Genomic DNA, 13,620 nt, shown 5'->3' on the forward strand with positions numbered 1-13,620 from the left:
GTTTTTCATGGGGCATCACTTTTTGGCTTTTTTTTTTTTTTTTTTTTTTTTTTTGCAAGAAACTACAGGTAATTTATGTCAATGTCATCAAAGATACATTCTTGTTACTCTCACAACTGTGACCTTGTATCCAGCTAAAAGAGTTATAGTAGGTAACCAGTGAGATGCTCAGCTTACATCCACAGGGCAGATTTTCCAAGCAGCAGCTACGCTGGCAGGGCTACTTGCCATGCTGTCCGGCCACATCAGTGCCAAGTGATTCTGGGAAAATGCGGGCAGTGATGCCACAGACCAGTAACGATGGAGGTGAATTCCTGGAAGACGCCTGCCAAGAGCAGCAGCCCATGGTGCGGCGTACCGTGGGATGCACTGCTGTAGGGACAACTGAAATGTGGGAGGAGGGGTCAGACCAGTCATGCTGGCACGTTGCAGTGTCCTGTCCGCACAGCAGACAGCAAACTTACTGAACCAGTCACAGAAAATTGGCTGCCTTGTCCAGGAGGAAACAGCTTAGCTGTCACAGCTTTCACTCAGAATTAGCTATGAGCTGGCCAGGCATAAATTGCTTTTAGAGTTTGTCCTGCCAGCTGCATTACCAACAAAGCAAAAATTGTCTGAGGAACAAGGCTCGGGTTCACACGCTTAAACCCTACCTGTTGTAAGGTTGCTAAACTTTTCCCTAGGGCTGATACTACAATATTTACTGTATTGGTATGCTGTCTTTTCTGTTCGACTGCTGCATGATCGTATTATAACATGTCCTGTTGTCAAGGACTAAACTCGGATCAAACTGCCTAAAGAGATAACTGTGGCCTTGATTGCTCCATGGTGAAACCAGAGTAAATTACTGGATGTCAAATGAGCTATTCCCTGTTTATTTCGGATTAAACAAGCTTAGAATCTGGCCTTCAGATCATGTTATTTCTTTAATTCAACTGGGTCATATTTATAAATTCATGTAGTGGTCAAAATGATCCAATAAATGCCAGCACACAATCCCAGCACTTGCAAAACATTGAATGTATATATTGGCACTTTTCCTATTTGCTGACTGCAGGACAAATAGGTTTCGTATTGGGACATCAAAGTCTGTTTCAGCAACTGGATGCATGACAAAGCCATGTTATAATCTGGGTACTGATTACGGCATTGAAACGTGTTGGCTCAGCATGTGGTAGATTTGGATGCGTGGATAGATCAACTTTTTAGTGGCCTGTGGCTTGATTTCAGCGTGGAGAAGGTTGTCAGCATTTTTGTGCTAATGAAGGAAACGGCATGGGAAACTCCTTTCCACTGCAGATAGAGCCAGAGCTCAGGAAATGTCTTTGCGCCTCAGTGTTTTTTGTAACAGCCAGTTTGTCTTGAAGCAGAGAAGCAGCTTTGTGTCTTAACCGTATTTCTAAACTGCGCTGAAGCTTGTTTGGGTCTTGTCCAAGCCTTGTGTTTTTACCTCTTTCTGGAGGATGGATTGAATGGTTAGGTCACAAACACATTAGGAGAGCGTTTTAGCTGTATTTGGGGCTGGCAATGCAGGGTTAGAGTCTCTGCCTTGATTTGGTTTATTTGTAATGTTGTCAGTAGCAGAACACCAAGAAATAAACACAAGTTTGTGCTCATGCTTTGCTCAAAGAACTTCCTTGCTGCTGAAACTAATGCTTTTGCCCAACGGTAACTTTTTTTTCATTCAGGCAGTGTTTTGGATATGTTACGCTACTCTTAACATATTCCCATGTTCAAGTTCCCGAGAAGGCAGGCTGAAACGTTGCCAAGTCCTTTCTGTTACACTGAGTCAGCTGCTGTGATTTTACCTTTGCTCTTGGTCAAAGTATCACACTCTATTATCTTTTTGTTGGTTTTTTAAACATAAGAAATTGCAATACAAGTGTTTGTTCCATGTGCCTACGTTTCCTCCTACTTCAATGACAAAACCAGCACATTACTTTTATTATTAATAAGACAGGTACACCTAGAAGCCCTTGATGTTTTCCCAAGGGATTCACAGCCCAAACATAAAGGACAAACAAAAGTGGGAGAAATTAAGTGTCTTTATTTGCATTTATGAACAGGGAACTGAGGTAACCACAATTAAAGGGGCACTTAATTGCTTCTTATTGAAAGACCAAACAAAGAATTCTTCAGCGAGGCTAAAAATAGACCCAGGACCAGCAGGCCTCTGTTCTGCAGACAGCTCTGAACACGGTTCTGCTCACCGGCCCCAGCAATGCCCCATCCAGCACGGCCATACGTCCACGTGCCTCTCCGCCTGAGCTCAGGCCAGCAGCCCGGGTCTTTGCCAGCACCTTCACTAGGTCAGCACGGTTCTCCTGTTCCCGGTGCAAGGTGCTCCCAGAGCTGCTGGCATTCTGCCCCCTCCGCTCTAGTAAGAATTCTTACTGAATTGACGTCTGCAGTCAGGGCTTGTGGTGGCTGCTTGTATTGACCGTTGAAGGCCTCCAGAATGGCAGCGGCTGAAAAACAACTGCTGTGTGTAGGAGGTCATGGCAGACCTTCCCCAAGTGCCAGTCCATGGGAAGAGTTTTGCAGCTCTTACAAGTTGAAGGTGGAGTCAGCTATAACCTGACTTACCTTCCCTGGCATTTTGAAGTCTGGTGAAACATGACGCATAATGACACTTACTCTGCCTTTGCAAGCAGCAGGCTGCCTTTATGCCAAAGTGTCTCATCGGTGAACCTCACCTCAATAAGGAGTGCTTATTCAGATGTAACCACGAAAATGAGGACTGGCTAAATAATGCCTCCGACTGAAAGGATCCACTGAAGCTCATTATAATGATCTTAATGACTTCCAATTCAGCTGTGTCTGTGATACCAGAGTGCAAAGGTAATTATGGAAGTGCTAAATACTATTATTATTTGATATTAGTGGCAGGGTGGGGGTGAGACCTGGTGAGTCCTTCCCCCATCTGGCCTGGAGAGGAATGAGGGTTGCCCCCTTCCCTCCACCCCTCTCAAGGCCTGGGAAGGAAGAAGGACTGTGCATGCAGGGTGGAGCCAGGACTCTGCTCCGTCTTCCAGCTGTGGCAACCTTGGCTTTTACTTTGCCTCCGTGGTGTCAGGAGGTGGCTCCTTTGCACAGCAGGAGCTTTGGTGCACGTGCAGCAAAATGGGAGAAAGGTGAAATGCCTCCGCGCCAGCCTTCCTGCCTCCCTCTTGGCAGCAGAGGAAGCGAACGCGGTGCCTCTCTCTGTGCCCCGCTGGTTTTGCAGGTCTCTCCCTCAGTTTACTCTCTCTCCCGTGGCCCTCTGGTACTACCTGACGTTGCTGGATTTTCCCTTCGTGCTCTCTCCTTACCCGCTGGATCTCAGCTGGGCCCCACCAGCACAAGCGCTCCTTGGCTCGCACGGGATTTCCGTTTCCTCTGTGTTGGCAGCTCAGACTCTGAGGACAAGGAGGGGGGCATTCAAACCTGGCGTTTTAGGCATCTCGGACCAGATGACCTCCTGAGGTGCCTTCCAGCCTCCATTATTCTGTGATTTGGAGGCCCTGGCTCGCTACTGACATTGTTCTAGCCCGGGAAAGTGCTAACCCTTTGACCCATGAGGAGTTTTTAAGGAAACAGTGATAACTTACATGGTTAACAGTTTGCTGCCTGACTTGTGTAGGGCCCAACAGACTACATGATCTGTGGGAACCCTCCGTGCTGCCAGAGTCTGTACGGCAAAGCTGCAGGCACCAGCCTTGCAGGCCCTCCCGGATCACGGGTGAAATGGTGAGAGCACATTCAATTCGCTCTGCTCACGGACCGTGCCAGCCTGCACTAGGAGAAACCTGTGCAGTGATGAGTCAGACTCAAATGATTACTTGACCCAAAGGAAGGCTTGATGGTACACTGAGGCTGGGACACACCAGCAGTGATTATAAGATGATTCACTGCCTGCGCTCTGCCATTCAAAACATCCTCTGTATTGCACAGGCAGGGCCATTCACGGAGGCTGCAAGGAGGAAGTGATATTTGCACCTTTAGCTGCCACCTTCTCACCGAACCTTTCAGCCGCTGCCCCTGGCAGGGTGCCTGTCTCCCTCTGCTCGTGCTGACACTAGAGAGGTTTGCTGGCAGGGCGGCAGCTCCCTGACGCTGCCATGCGGCTACGGCCAGGCACCTCTTGCTGATAATGTCCATCCTCACCCTAAGAGGGTTTGGCCAGAAGTGTAGTGCCGCCAGGCATCCCAGTGTCCCCCCAACGCCATCCTGTGCAGCGTGGAAGCACGTTGTTGGACTTCAGTGCTAAACTGAGGGGCAGGTGGGAACTCAAGGTCCTTTAATTCTCTGTGCTCCAGCCCATAATTTGCACATCATTCTTCAAAACTCTCATAAATTCTTTGTGCTGTCAGAAACGTGGAGCTCACACAGCCCAGACTGCTTCTGTGTTTCTTTTAGAGGGGCACATAGCCTGCTGTCTCTTTTCATTTCTCATGCTGCTGTCTATACTTTCCTTCTTCCTGTTCCGCCCACCTTTTTGTCTTCCTCTCCTCTCCTCCAGATTTTCTCCAGCCAGATACGTGCACTCACATGGTTTCACCAAAATGGTCTGAATGCACTGACTACAGTTTCCAAAGCGCTGATGTTACTGCATGCAAAGCAGGGAAGTCCTCAGCACCTGGGAAGTACCATTTTTCCTGACCCAGGAACTGATACTGCTTGTGGCAGTTTGCTGGAGGCACTGGTAAGATCTGAGGCACGGAAAGTTTACTCATGTTGGCTGGGACTCACAAACGTGTTGGGGCTAATAACGCACATGGCTTGTATTGTGCTTTCCCTGAAGCTAAGTTGAGCAACATGTTCGTTAACAAGTTAGGCATTACTCAGAGCTCCCAAACCTCGTGTTTTGCCAGTGACAAAGTTGCAAACTTGTAGTACAATGCTCCCAACGTTTTCTGTGTAGTGTAATGGCCAAGCTCCAGCAGAGTTGTGCTCCATCCTCTTCGTCTTACGGTTCTGCCTGGACTTTTTTCAAATTTAAGTCTTCAGCTGTCATGCACTCTTGCCAGCTAGCCTATATTTCTGAATAACTAGGTGAATTATCTCTGGAAAATAATATATCCGATGAATTTAGCCCTTTCTTCCTACGAGTGAACTGTCTTCAAACTGTCTTTCAAATGTATTTTATGTGCAGTAGTATTATTTGTGCTTTGTCTAAGCATGTGCTAGCTATGGATTCTCTGTGTGCTCTTGGATATAACTGTGGTTTTAAGTACCCACCGCTGGTTATTCATAGCGCACATTTAGTCATTTAACAAACATGGTATTAGTTCTGCTCTCTAAGTGGATGACTAATACTCTTATAAATAGGAGGAATGTGATCTGAAAGGTCACGTGAATGTTCCCAGTGTGAACATATCCCCAAACTATGAGACTTCTCATTCCAGGAGCACGCTTGCAAAAAAGAAAATGCTCATTATTAGGAAGAAGAAAAAGGGTTCAAAACCCATTCAAGCAATTTCTCTGCTATAACTCAAACAATTTGCAATTGTTTGTTGAGTTTTGCATTGCAAAAGGTTTTTGCAATGTTTGCTTTTCTCTGCAATCTCTCCTGACCTGCTTGGGAACATAGGAACTGCCCTGTTGGAACAGTCCTGATCTCTCTCCTGTGCCAGTGCCCTCCCTTGGAACATAACAGGACCTGAACGTTTCTTAAGTAGATATAACTTTCTTCCTAACCTCTTTCACATCCCATTGGAAAGCAAGACAACGCCTAACACTGCATTCCAAAGGAAATGAGAAGGGTGCACAGTACAGGTTTCTGCACAGGCTGTAAACCAACAGCTTTCCTCAGCTCAATACCGTGGAGAGAAGACGCTGTGCTGCCCAGGCGGTGGAGGAGGAACGGGTGGTGCTGCCTCTGAGGTGGGGTGCTTGCTAATGCAGCCTCCCAAGAGGTCAGGTTTCTCTGTTGGAGAACGCTGGAGGTAAAATGCAGCAGATCAGCTGTGCAGGCACCCTCGTCTTTTCATTTTTATCAAATGAAAACAAAATAACTGAATGCTGCTGCTTTCCTGCCATTGCAAGGTTTGGTTTATATTCACAGGAATACAAGTCTAAGGAAGGGAGGACTGGTGGCCTCAGGACATCCAGCTTCATTTCATGGCTGTGCCACATAGTCGCTGAGGGTATGTCTGTAGCATATGCTTAGCCCGGGTTTGAGCTGTCTATCTTCACGCACTGCCGGTTCGGGCAATTAAAGTCCTGGGCTGGCCTGTGGCACCCCCTTGGTCACGTCTGAGGCCTTCCTTGGCTGGACCAGTGAGGGGAGGGCCATCATGCTGGGCCTGGGGCAGGAAGGTCCCGCAGAAGCCATGTGCCAGGTGTTGGGCTGCTGCCACTGCCACAGTGATGCCAGCCCGGTGAGGCACCTCTTCTGCTTGCTGCGGTGTGAAGTCAAGATGAAGCCCTTCCAGTGGAGAAACAGGCAACCGTGGCACCATCTTCGCCCCTGTCTACAATTCAGGTATGCCCAGGTGCTCACCTGCTGGGCTTTGGGCTGGTGGAGCAAAGCAGGGTGAGATGCTCCTGGGGGCAGGTTCAACTCCCAGCTGGGAGGTGGCACTGGCTGCATCAACACTTCTCCGCTCAGCCCCTTCAGTGTCAGATGTGATGGTTTAAACCACCTGTAGCTGAAGTTAGTTTGACTTTGCACTTGAACGAAGTGGAGGAGAGGACTTGCACGGCTGGCTCGGAGATGTGTCCTGATCAAAATAGAGGCGGGTACGTTGGGTCGCTGGCCAAAGCCTGAGGTACAAGCCTGGGTGGCATGTAGCTAGGTCTGTGCTGATAAACCAGGCAGGGGCAGGAGCTGTGGCTCTGCTTTGTGGCTGAGTAATGCTGTCTGGCCATGGTGTGACAGATAAACCCTCTAGCCCTCCAAATCCATGTGGCCACCTACAGACTACCTATTGGGAACAGTCCCGGCCCATGCTAACTCCTGGACTGTGCTTGGGAACGGTTTGGGAGAGCGCTGGTTGGCCTGGGCCAAAACTGTACCCGGGACCACACTAAGAGCTGGAGGGATGGATGGTTGAGCTCCCCCACTGGTGCCCTGATTCACTGGCTTGATTTTCTGCTCTAGATGCTGCCAGTCTGGCAGGTGTCAGGCAAGTTACCTAATGTGTGATATAAGAAAGAGAGGACTCTTCCTGCTTTATTTCTAGCCTTTGTCCCTTTGTGCCCTCTCTCACATGGGGGTAAGAGTGCATGCTTACCTACAGAGTAGTGAGACTTCAGAATTGGATACATTGGGAAACTGGGGTGTGGTATAGGTGAAAGTCCAAATTCACTGCAGCAGTTTATAGAAATTCGATTCAGTGAAGAGTTGGGCCTATGGTATACACATGCCATAAAGATGGTATTCCCAGTTCACAGACCTATCGTAATTTGGTCCATCCTTATCATACAGTTACAGAAATGCATTAGCATTAAAATATGTGGGCTAAAAGCAGTCAGTTGTGTCCTATATTTTCCTCCTGCCAGCCTTTGTCTTGACTTTAGGTTGCAGATTAGAAAGGACAGCTGAGGATCTGGGTCCCCCCAAGCAGTCTATACACAGTCAAGAAGTCCCAGAGAATTGATAGACTATATGTGATGTTCTTTCTGAGCACAAGACATGTTTCCTAACTTCAGCAGTCTCAGAGGTTTGATTTCAGTGGAAGATAGTATATATAAATGATACTTGATTGGGAAGTGCATATGCAGGGCTTATGAAACAGTGTGCGTGTCTGCATGTGCGTGCATTAAAATAACAGGGCAAAGGTGACTGCAATATATTATTTACCTGCTGGCTCAGATTTATCCGCCTGCCTTAGTGACTCCTGGTGCTTGTCTCTCTGATTTTGTTCCTAGAGAAAATTTCAGTGCGAAGAACTGTGTTTGAGGGTGCTCTCCTACAGCTTGTATTGCGGGGCTGAGTGGTACATTTAAACTGAAATCAGATGTTCCACTCGGGTTATTTTGGGTGTGCCGACATTTGCTTGCTTGTGGGTGCATCTGGATTTCTCCTCTCCCTTGGTCAGTAGCAGAAGCATTTTTCTTATTGATGGCAAGTAGCTGGTAGTGGTGGGGGCAGGTCTTGTTCGTGGCTACTGGCTAGCTGACAGTGGACAGTGATAAAAACACAGAAAAAGATGGGAAAAAAGGAACAGATAGTGTAATTACACCTGATAAGGATCAGCACGACACTACATGTGCTATATACATATTTGAAACCTACACACATAAACACATAAAAGAAAACATTCAAGACGTGCAATCAGGTTCTTCCACAGAACAGCCACAATTACATAAAGAAACAAAAAAGGATTTTTTTATACTGTGGTGCTGGCAGTCAGAGCCTCCCCTCTGACTGCGCCTGAGAGAAGAATGTGTTAAGTGTGAGCAGAATAAATGATCGGTTCGTAACCAGCATGGCAGACACCTGTGTAGCACCTCACTGCAGCACCTTCCTATGCCGGTTGGGTGTCAGGGGCAGGCATCACGACTAGTCAAAAGCAAACCTAGTTGCAGTAGATCTTGAGCAAGATCCTCAGAGATGACTGTTGGAAAAATGCACCTACGTGTTCCACATAGATCTTTTTTTCAGCGCTGTTCAAATCTTGCTGTCTACACTTGGACAAACGCAGATGTGGTTTTACATGTTGCGGGGCAGTTGCAATTCTGAACAGAAGCCATTTTGCAAAGGAGGAAGGAGCAGCACCTACCCTACTCCCAAGCTGCCATCTCTCTCCTGGGGTTCAAGAAAACCAGAAAGCAAGCCCCCAAAGCTTTCTCCTTTTCCACAGTGACACAACAGAACAAAACAGGATTTCCTTCGAAGCGGTAACAGGACAGGCTTTGCAGCATTCTTACAAGGGTGAATTTAGATGCCAGAGAGTGGAATTTCCAAATGCATTTTCCTTCCTACACCTTTTCTTTTTCATCTCCATAAATCTGTGTCAGTTTTTAAAGAACCTGTTTTGGGGGGAGGGAAAGGGGACAGAACAAGTGGTGAGCTATTCAGAGCTAAAAGAAGAGATTCATGCTGCCAGAGGTAAGACTGTAGAAAAATGTGTCAGTGTAGCAGATGAGAGTTCTCCTCTCTTAATGCCTCTCCTGAAGCATCAAGGTGTACGTGTTTCTCAAAGGGGCTGTACATCTCAGAGGTAGTCTATGAACTGCATGTTGAAATGGTTGCCATGGCAGTAACTAAGTTAGAAAACGTGATTAGCCAGAGTTGGCCTAAATAGCTGAAGGGAAGCAAAAAAAGAAAGGAAGGAAAAAAAAAGGCCAAGGACTTTCTGTTATTTCTAGTACAGATCCATCAGCATTAGACCGTGCCAGGAAGGGGAAGTGGCACTGACGGAGAGGAGCCTGCTCCGCACCCCAGCCCCAGCTGGGGTACCACCAGCAGCCGGCGCTGCGAGGGCACCTTCGCCCCCTTACAACGTGCCAGCATGGCAGCTGCGCTCCAGGGAGGGCCCATTAGTACAGACCAGTCCTGTTTGTGTTGATTTGGTGAAATGGCACTTCTCCGGAGTGGGAGGCGAGGCCAGGGCACTGCTCAGCCTTCAGCGACCCGGAGAGCACAGTCAAAGCGCGCTCCTGGCTGATGCGGGGCACAGCCACATTAGAAAGTGGGGGACTGGTCTGCAGAGAGGTTGCAAGGCTTGCCCCAAGTGACAGAGAGGGCTGCTAGCCTGGGTGGGGTGTTAATTGGCAAACTCCCTGTCCCTAGAACCATTCTCATTCTTCTAGCCCACTATCCTACTTGAAGCATGCCTCTGAAAGGTATCCCATCTTCATCTGGAGCCTGAGAACTGGACAATGCAGTTATTAATTGTTAATTCATTGTTAATTCATTGCAGTGGTTTATCACACTTGCTTGTTAAAAAAATAATTGCACCTCATATCTAATTTAAATGTGTATGTTATTAGCATTCAGCCTCTGGTGCATGCTCTCTGCTATATTTAAAAAAAAAATATCACTTCTTGAGACTCTGTGGGTTTTTATTGTGAAGGTTTCTTATGCACTAGAGTCACTTTTGAGCTTGTTTTTGAAGAACGGAAGAAGCAGAATTCTTTCTCTCAAAGGGTTTTCTTTTAGCTCTTCTCAGGGAAAAGTGGAAGACTGGGAGACTAAGGTGAAGATGTCTTGATACCAGGTCTGGATGGAAAAACATCCTCTCTAGGAGCTGTGGAGTGCCACATTAGGGACCAGATGCCCAGTGTAAAATCAACAGAAGAGATTTATGCAAACTGTGAGTGTACAGGTAGGTGCTCACAGGAGCAGAATCTGTTAGCCCAATTCTCTTCTCTCATAGCTTTCTAAAATAGAGAAGTTTAATTTACATTAGCCTGGAGTGCTTCTGCTTCTTAGTCTGTTGATTGAGATAAGATGAATCTACCCAGGCCAATCCATAACATTTGACCACTTACCAAGGATATTGTTCTCCCCTCCTGTCCTAAGGGATCTGTAGATTCCTCTTTTAAGAGGAGTGCAAACCAGCAGTACTTACTGTGGTTAATGGGCATCTGTTTTGGCTGGCAGAGCTGGGGTGAGAGAGATCATATAGCCTGCACTTCAGGAGGAAGAAAAGAAAAACCCACAAGACACCTATTTGCCCTGCATAGCAGGTTGGCTTTTGCCGTTATTTGCAGGAATCTCTTCCACTTCTTGCACCTCCTAAATCCTTGTCATCCAGGTTTGAGAGCTGGGACTATCTTCTTTGGCACCAAGTTAACGATATGTTTTTTAGCATGAGCAGCCATTCATATTTTACATTAGTGTTCCTCTCTGTTCCTTTCAAGCAATAATCATAAATATCAGCTTTCATTCCTAGAGCGCCTTTCATCCCAGGGGCTCCCAAAGCACTTTCCAAGCTTAACAAGCTTATTGTAGAGTACTTCTTTAGAAAGGGTGAAACTTGCTTCCCATTAAAGCCTGATTTGGGGAAGAAAACCCCCAAATTATAACGTTTTCAATACACAAGGGAGCATTTGCAGCTGTTATTTACTGTACATGTTCCCTTACCAAAAAAGGCTGCTTCTTGCTCCTCCATCCCCCCCATCTCCCCCAGCTTAATCCAGCAGTGCTCAGTTACCTGGGGGGAGAAGAGTGCAAGTAATGAGAGATGATCGTCCCCTGTGATCTGAGGAAGTGCTTTTTTCTGGAATCCTATTGTTGCCCTCAACAGTTTCTTCTGGCAACTCCATTTCTATCCAGTCTATTTCTCTTTATCGGGGCAAACGTCCTAGGGCAGAGTTGAATGTCGTGTGGCTTTAGCCAGAGAGGTCACCATCCGTGGTTGGGCTATGCTAAGGATCATGTGAGACACTGTAGTCCTCTTCAGGACAAAGTCAGCTGGCCTCATTTAAGTCACATTCCCCTGCAATCAAAGCAAAGCCGGTTGCTTTGCACTGAAATGAATCACAGCCTTTCAAATGGTCCTTTATTTGGCTCATCTGTGGGAGCAGTAAGCCCAGAAGAGAAGATTGTTGCTGGTAATTTCTGAACGGAAGAATTTGTTTCCTAATGAATCATATGATTAATTTTAGGGCAGCTTGAATCTGACCAGTGTCAATTTGTTTTCACTGATTTCAGGAGGACTCAGTATGGTGGGACCTGTCCATCTCATGATGCACAGAGCTTTCTTCCATGCCAGCTGTGTGGGAAAGTGGTGTCTCCTCTGCTTGGCTGAGAGAGGCCCAGGTGAGGCACACAAACTCCTGTTGCTTCTCCAAGGACACACCGAGAGCCTCTGGTAGAAGGGGGAACAAAAGCCCTATCTCTGGTTCAGTGCTTCAACCGCAGAAATGTAATTTATCAATATAGATAGCTTTAGATGAAAGATATATCAAAGCATATTTTTGGCTGCTGCCTTCAGAGGTAGTACTAAATCTCCTGGGGGAATGCAAGCAGTGAGATATGGTCCACGTATCAAAATCCCCATCTTCTCACTGTCTCTCCTCCTCTCTCACACTGGTGGGGTTCACAGGGAAGCCCTTTCTTGGGGTTGTTATGTCATCTATTCCCATCAGTAGATTTTGGTTCAGAAATGCACTTTGGTTCTTTTCCAGCAAAACGCTGCCTATTTCAACACTAACTCTGAAGATCTGTAAATTGGCAAAGGATCCAAAAAGAATAATGAACCAGCAGTTACTGTTTACATTGGCCACCTTGTATAAGTGCTGATATTAGCATTTCTGAAAGGATTCATTCATCACTGAACAAAGGTTTGTACCTGTGAATAAGAGCTTGCTTGGGAGGGCCTGTGTGCCTCCTTTCCTCTATCAACAAAGCTTACAAATGTCAAGAGATGGTTTTGCAATGGATGTTAATGCATACCTATTATTTCAGGATGAGACTAAGCCACCGAAAATATTCCATGCCTATTTCTGACGGTGTAATGAAAGCGGCAGTAAATGTAAAGAACAATATTATTTATTTTCATGTGTCTCATTTATTTATTTATTTATTTATTTATAGACCCCAATATATATATTGAAAGTGGCTCTCTTGGGCTTTTTTTAAAACTAAAATCCTGCAATACAACCTCAAGCCCAGTGATTAGTTCTCATGTCATGGAAAATCAGGTAGACCTGCACTAGAAAGAGCAATGGCTGTTGAAAACATTTTGCCCTTTCCAGACTATGACCTCTTCTGGGGATGTCAGCAAAGTAAACATACTTTCATGAAGTACCCCTAAGTCTTCCTTATCTCCTGCTGTTTGTCACACTTGTTGCAATTTGCCTTAAATTAGTTGCCTTCACACCGAGGCATATGATGCTGTTTTGCTTAAAAAAAAGAGGTTTGTATGTTCTGCACTGGCCTAGCTGGCATGCCATGAGCCATGGCTCAGAGGTGGAACAGGTCCTCTGCACGGCCAGCAGCCAGCGTTTGTTCCATCCTCATACTGCAGGTCAGGAGTCCCTCAGCAATGGAGGACACATAACAACAGCATTTGTGTGGGGGGCAAAAATGTTCAGTCTCTGGGGGATGCTCACATTTTGACTAGGATTCCTTGGGATTCTGTAGGATGAAGATCAAACTCTTTCAGGCACGTTATTATGTTATAACCTCTAATATACCATTTTTCTTTTAAACTTTTGACTGCTACACTTTTAGGCTGGAAGCAGCTAAGGGCTAGGGCTCTTCCTGGGCACTCTCACAGCTCCTGGCACGGGATGGCTTCAGTTCTGGCAGGGGACTTAGGCCATTGCTGCAATCCAAATGCACATTTAAAAAACCAAAACTGAAATGTCTGGAACCTGCTTGCAAGTGCCCCTTTCATGGGAAAGATGATGCTTTGCGAGCACTGTGTTTATGAAGCAGAGGAAGAAAGCAAGTGTGAATGAAATGAGAGACCAAGGACCAGCCCGCCGCCTTCCGTGGGAAGTCTTCTCGGAGGGGCGCGAGCCTGTAAGAGTTCCCTGGTGGAGTTTCTTCTCAACTCTTTAAATTGTTGGGCAGGGGAAGCTGGGCCGATGGCTGGTGAGGAACCATGAAGGTCATCCCCCCACCCAGAGAGATAATACTCCTTGCCTCTCGAGGCCATGATTTCAGCATGCAGCTCTTTTGCACAGAGGGAGCAGAAATAATGCTAGGAATCTCTAAAGGGGTGAGTGGGTACATAA

The 13,620-nt window shown here is 46.6% G+C and overlaps 1 long non-coding RNA gene across 1 annotated transcript; it reads left to right on the forward strand.

Annotated features, from left to right (window-relative positions):
• Positions 1 to 6,156: 6,156 nt before the first annotated feature.
• Positions 6,157 to 12,972, forward strand: LOC142038145 (uncharacterized). The gene is made up of 3 exons (XR_012652521.1): positions 6,157 to 6,466; positions 11,588 to 11,695; positions 12,064 to 12,972. It is a non-coding gene; the product is annotated as an uncharacterized LOC142038145 (long non-coding RNA).
• Positions 12,973 to 13,620: the final 648 nt, after the last annotated feature.

The sequence above is a fragment of the Buteo buteo genome, chromosome 12 (assembly GCF_964188355.1).
Source record: "Buteo buteo chromosome 12, bButBut1.hap1.1, whole genome shotgun sequence".
In the NCBI taxonomy this organism is placed as follows: Eukaryota; Metazoa; Chordata; class Aves; order Accipitriformes; family Accipitridae; genus Buteo; species Buteo buteo.